Genomic DNA, 6701 nt, shown 5'->3' on the forward strand with positions numbered 1-6701 from the left:
CAGGCCAGCGAAGCTGCCCATGCTTGGAGGAAATCAACGCTTTTATTTCCCAGTTAATCCAGGATTTCAGAAGTTCTTTTGTACATGAGACACGAAAGAGATCATTGTACAGGATGAGCAAAGCTCTAATCTCGCACAACTGCAAAAAGCCAGCCTGCACCAGCAGGATTTAGAAGCAGGCTCACCGCTGCATTCAGCCCTCTGCATTTTCGGGGGTGACATACACACGTGCACAGCACACCCGTGCAGGCGCGCTCTCCCTCCCTCGCTCTCTTCACGGGAAATCTGTTCCGTCTTGCCATTACTGCCTTTATGTAAAGCAACGTGCTGCTGATGTTGCAAGGCAGGACAGTCGGTCTGTGATCAGCCAGCCAGCCAGAAAGAACACCTCCGCCAGGGATGCACAGCTTCGCCTTTTCCCACATTGAATGGGGCATTAACTTCAAAGTCTATGATCCCTTAAATCTTTAACAATAATTAATAGGAGAAAGATGATTAATATTTGTGCTTGCCCTTAAACCTGCTTTTGGGGGGAGAGAATAAAAGCTCAAAGAAAGCGACACTTAGTGCAAGCAAAGTCAACAATATTAGTTATTCCTGAAACTGTTTGTCTTAGTTCCAGTGTTAATGCTTTACTTGGCCTTGTGCTCTCAAGTGGATTGAATTTAGCACTTCAGTTCTTAGAGCATGACATATTTCACCGCATAGGTTTACTTGTGCTAACTAGAGCAACCCAAGGGCCGCAGCAATACCTGCCAGTTGCCACTGGCCATTGCACCCGCGAGGGGCTGCTAGGGCCCAAGGAAGACTGGCTGACACCCTCCAGCCCCACATCCCAGTCCTTGGGCTTGCTGCTTCCAGGGTGTCCCCAGAGCTGGGCAAGGGACTCTGCAGGGAGCAGCACACCAGATGGCCTGACACTTTCCTAGCCCAAGGGGGGGAGTCGCATGCTTTATTTCTAGGAGTTAACTTCACCATTGACTTCAGTGGGTCAGTATTTCACTTCAGAAGATTCGTTTTCTTCAGATATAAGAAATTAGAAGGTATTTTTTCAATCAAGATCAAAGTGTCCTTCTACTCTCCCACATGATTTTGTAGTATGATTTTAGAGGACTCCACATGCATCTCATCTCCAAGGTGCCACCTCAGGAAAACTTGTTTAAAATTAGAAAGCTGTTCTTTCTACAGGCACATCAACCATAGGTCCGACGGGCAAAGCCAGATTTCTTCCACCCTGTGTGCAACAGCCCTACCAAGAGAGACTGAACAGGTAGAAATGCCTCCAGTTTGGCAAATTAATGGTCAAGAAGAGAGTCTCCACTATACAGCCAGTGGAAAGAAAAGTGGTTAAAAACTGACCATTTTTCTCAAACTCTACAACTTTCACTGCAAACGCACACAAGGCCATGTTAAGGCACCTCTGAGCTCACTGGATCCTGGTGTTACTTTGCACATGCCAATACTCTAAGGCAGGTCAGCAAACTCCAAGCACTTCTCACTCTTGAGCCAGTTTTGGTGGGCAGAGAGAATTTGCAGAAGTCCCCCACAGAGATCATGGGGAAATAGGCTGATAAAGGAATAACTATGGCCGTGCAATGCCTCTCAAGCACGTGCTATGGTAAGGAGATGTCCCCATATACAGCTCTGCTGAGTGCTATCCACCACCAGCACAATCTAAAGCCACCCCAAAACAAGGGGTCTGGGCCAGAAAGTGCGGATCTGGCAATTACATTCCCCATCCCTTCTGTCCCCCATCCAGGCAAACTTGCTACAATATGCTCGAGAACAGGATAAATCAAATGGGATGAGTCTCAGGACCCAGAAAATGGCTAAGTAAATCAGCCCTGGAGTCTGGCCCAAATTTCAAGGACCTCAATTTCCTTTGGCGTTTCAAAGCCCACAACATTCGCTGTTAATCTCACTTCATTTTAAACAGCATTATGTCAGGCTGCCATTAAAAACTATTGAAATAACATACGGAAAGAAAACTCTCGGCAGACTTTGCCTGACCACTTCAGATTCCTACCAATCAATAATGGAACAAGATTGACATGAAAAATTAATGTCCCTTATTTTGGGAGGGTTTGCTGTGAGGGCCTGATCCAAAGGCCACTAAAGTAAATGGGGGTCCTTGCATTCTTAAAAAATTTCAGATGCTCGGTCGTTTCCATCAGTTATTTGCATAAATGGGAATGAACTTCAAAGGGTTTGATGGAGAACTGAATTTCCAAGACTTTGGATCAGAACATCCTGGGACTTGCAGGTATGTCTCTAATCATCTGCAGAGGCAGTCTGCGACAAAAGGAAACAAATCCCTAAAGGTTCTGTATTTTGCAGACAGAAAAGTCAAAAAAAGCGTTTTGTTTGCAGGAGATGGTCAGCTCACTCTCCCACTGATTCTTATCAAACCCTCACACAAGCCAGCTGCGAACCACAAAGACGGGAGCCAAACTACTGGAATTTAATGGGTCATTCTCCAAAATGTATTGGCTCATAAACATACACTGTGTTCTCATTCAGTGCTAATTTGCCTTAACAATAAACTCATTGTGACTTGCACTCCCACTTCAAAGAGAGTTTTTATTTGGCAAAAGGGAGGGGCATAAGTGGGTGAGTTTTCCTCTGGTGAATAAAACAAAGATACAGTAAGGTGAAGAAAAAAACTCAGTAATTATTCTCCGTAGAATGTAAGGCTATAAAATAGCAGTGCCTCAAATTATTTGCAGACATGTCCACATTTGAGAGAAATAAAATCTTTCAGAGGATAACACACCTGTGCCATGGGTAATTGCCCTCACTTGCAAATTAGGACTGGCCCAACAGATGTTTATTCCACCACACACAGACAGCAAAAGCAGGAGGAAAGGCTCTGCCTCTCTGCAGAGTGGAAAACGACTGAACCCACCACGAACTGGTACAAATCAGCTTTGCCTTTACCTTTGCCTACAGCAGCTGCTTCAGAGCAGAGAGCTGACTGCTCCTTGAGAGCCTGAGCTTACCGCCCTCCGGCATTTTCGGGTCAGTACCAGGGGGTTTCGCACCAGATTTACAACCCCACGGAGCCCGGGCCCCGCAGCACGCCTGGCTGGGCCAGCCCAGCACATGGGCACAGCCCCGTGACTGCAACGCCCGGAGAGACTGCCCCAGGGGCACTTGGGACCTCACGCCCACTGGTTTCACTGGGGAGACTAACACACGAAGGCCTGTGGGGAGCTGCCTCTGGAGTCATCTCTGTGGTGTTCAACTGTCCATAGCGAAAGCATCAGTTTCGCCTGGTCCCGAACTCCTCCTGCGGCACTGTTGGATTCAGTCCAACCACTCCTGGGGTGCGACATCTCCCCAGCGCTACCAAAGAGCCTACTCCAGAGGAGCAACCCAGCAGAAGGGCTGTTTGCTGGGTGCTGGAAGGGCCAAGGTCAGCCTGACTGCCACCCTGTACGGCACAGCTGCCTGGAAAAATTCTGACGAAAACAGTCCTTCACAAAAAAGAAAAAAAAAGAAAAAGAAAAAGTAATTTTGTCCAAAGCAAAATGTTTGGGGAAACATGTCAATTATGATAAAACTGTAATGGAGAAAAAAGTCTAAACGTTCCCTTGCAATAATATCAAAACAGTTAATGTTATAGTAAATGTTTATATTAACTCTTTGTAGCCATGCAGTTCATATTTAATGGAACTATTATACTTAACATTAAGTATAACAGAATGATTTCTAGGGAAATAACCAACATTTCCCTGGATTTGTTTCACATAAGATGTTGAGATTTTCATTTTTCGTAACAATATCAAGTGAATTTTAACTTTTAGACATCTGGATATCCTGCCCACCAGAAACTCTGGCCCCTCACCACCACCGCCGCCCCGTGCTCAGGGGAGCTCCCTGGAAGCACTGGTGCAGCGCCAGCCTCTCGCTCCCGTGCGAGTGGCTGGGAGACATCCCGCTGGACAGGTTATCACAGAGCGAAGCTGGCCAGAATCGGCACGAAGCAGTTACGCTTTTACGTCAGAGGGCTCAGCACATCACAGGCGAAGCGAAGAGCTGAAGGTAACGGACCTAGCACTGCCAGCCAAAGCCTGCTCCTGGCACCTCTCAGCACTCAGCGGCTTCACGCGGCGCAGAGAAAGGTTTCCATGCAGCATCAGCAAACTGCCGCTCCGACGGAAGGATACGACGGCAGCGCTGGCTCTGCCTCGGCCTGTTTTTCTGCCAAGCTCCGAGCCACCCCGGCTGGGAAGCCAGCGCGCGCCTCCAGCTCGGAGAAGCCCTCCCAGGGTGCCACCGGAACAGACGCTGCCGGTGCCTCTGCCTCCGCCCCCACGGTCTGGTCGTCTTGGTCCCTGTCCGTATCTTGCACTCAGGAAAATCCATTCCTAAAAATCACTGCCTCACAGAAATTACCCACCGGTCTGCTAAATGGCCTCTCATCATGTCTAGACAGACGGGAGACTTGTGCTTAAGCACAATAACTCTTTTCCTATTAAGTCCCAGTGGTCAGACTGTCCCCAAAGATATTACTGGTCCCTTCCACCTGCTGAACAGCCTCGGCAAATCTGCCTGTGATCTCCATCTTATGTATACATTTACATATAATACCTAAAGCAACCCCATTATAGCCAAGTACGCTGGGAGACAGACCACTCAAAGCACCATTTTAAGTCACAGCCTCAGCAGCATGGCCCAGGGGCCAGGAGCGTGGTGGCAGCTAGAAATACGTCACCTCAGAGGTTCGTTAGGCCTAACACGCATGACACGCACTTAATCTGCAGTTCATCTGCTGCGCTTGCTCTGCAGCTGAAGCGCCTGTTTGCAAGCCCGCGCTCTTGAGGTAGTATAGCTGGTGCACAGCAAGAAGCTTCCAAATGCATCATTAAAGAAGTCTGCCTGAAGAAAAGGTTTCAAAATTTTTGCACAGCTGCCGTCTCCTACCTTTCTTTAGCATGACAGTCATTTGAATATACATATATATGCATATATTCATTGTCATCATTTAGCCGAGGGAAATACTTCTGGGGTTTTGTATCCGTTTCCAACCTTAATGGCAGACACACATGTAAGGATGTTTAATCAGAAGCACTAAAAGCGTACTCAGAGCAAACACTTGAAAAGCGGTCAGTGAAACCAGCCACGTTTCCTTTCCTAAGAGCCCATCATACTTTCCTCCTCCTCCTTGTCTTCCAGTCAAGTTCAAGCAATTCATTTTCTGAAACGCCAAGTGCGTTTTCCTCCCCTCAAACCCACACCCGCTCCCTGCTGTAACCAGCCTCATTTGCCAGTCAGAAATGCTGGCTGGGTAGAAAAGAGAAACTGGGCCACTAAATGGGGATATTGAGACCCCGGGAACTGGAGCTCCAGCCAGGCTACTGGCTGCCTGGAGGCCATGGGGAGATGGCCGTGCGAGGCACCTGGACGTGCGGTGCTCAATATACGTCACTGCAGAGCCTGCCCGCGCACGCACAGCGTCCGACTCGCCAGGGCCTGCTCGGCCCGTGCGCCGACTGGCTGCAGAGCAGCTTTGCTGTAACGGGCCTGGGGTCCTAGCGGACACCAAGTTGAGCACGAGCCAGCAGCGTGCCTTCGCGGCAAGAAAGGCCAACAGCCTCCCGGGCTGCATTAGCCAGCGCCTTGCCGGCAGGGCGACAGAGGTGATCCTTCCCCTCTGCTCAGCGCTCGGGAGGCCACATCTGGCGTGCTGGGTCCTGCAGCAGCCAGTCCGGCAAAGGCCCACAAAGATGATTAAGGGACTGGAGCATCTCTCATATGAGGAGAGGCTGAGCGAGGTGGGACTGTTCAGCCTGGAAAAGAGCAGGTTCGGTGGGGATCTTATCAATGTGTATAAATACCTGATGGGGGAGTAAAGAAGACGGAGCCAGGCTCTTGTCAGTGGTGCCCGATGACAGGACAAAAGGCAGTGGGCACAAATTGAAACTCAGGAAATTCTGTTTAAACATAAGAAAAACCTTTTTTTTTTTTACTCCAAGGGTGATCAAACATTGGAACAGATTGCCCAGGGAGGCTGTGCGGTCTCTATCCCTGGAGATACTCAACACTCAACTGGACGTGGCCCTGAGCAACCAGCTCTAGCTGACCCCACTTTGAGCGGGGTGGTTGGACCAGGTGACCCCCGGAGGTCTCGTCCAACCTCTGCCACTGTGCAATTCTATGATGCTATAACCTAACAATTTTCTGCGTCACAACAAAAATCAGCACAGGAGAAAAAGACAAACAATAAAATAATTACATGCAAAGGAAGAAACTCTGTTCTTCCTATTTCATTCAAATGCTGCTACCGCACCCTTTTCCAGAATATCCTCCCATACTTAATACAATCAGAATCTGATACATATCTGTAAGCTGGACACAACCGGGAGTTTTGCCAATATTTAGGAGTCTTGCAATATTTGTCAGGCATCTTATAGCATCAGCCATAAGGTGAACGTGGAAGAATTTTAACTTGTATTTCCTTAAATCACACAGTTGTAAGTTGTCCCAATTAGAAGGGAAAAAAATGCTTAAAAGAAAAGTTCAATGCACCCTGAAGAGCCAAAAATCAGGAGGGCAAATAGACTAAATTGAGGATCTTTTACTCTAAAATCTCATAGTCTTTAAGACTCTCAATTTTGGCGGGCCTCAATGGTAGTTTTCCAAGAACTGGACTTGAGAATTTTGATGTTATAATATTTTATATTATATGGAGAAGAGTT

The sequence above is a fragment of the Dromaius novaehollandiae genome, chromosome 7 (assembly GCF_036370855.1).
Source record: "Dromaius novaehollandiae isolate bDroNov1 chromosome 7, bDroNov1.hap1, whole genome shotgun sequence".
Lineage (NCBI taxonomy): Eukaryota > Metazoa > Chordata > Aves > Casuariiformes > Dromaiidae > Dromaius > Dromaius novaehollandiae.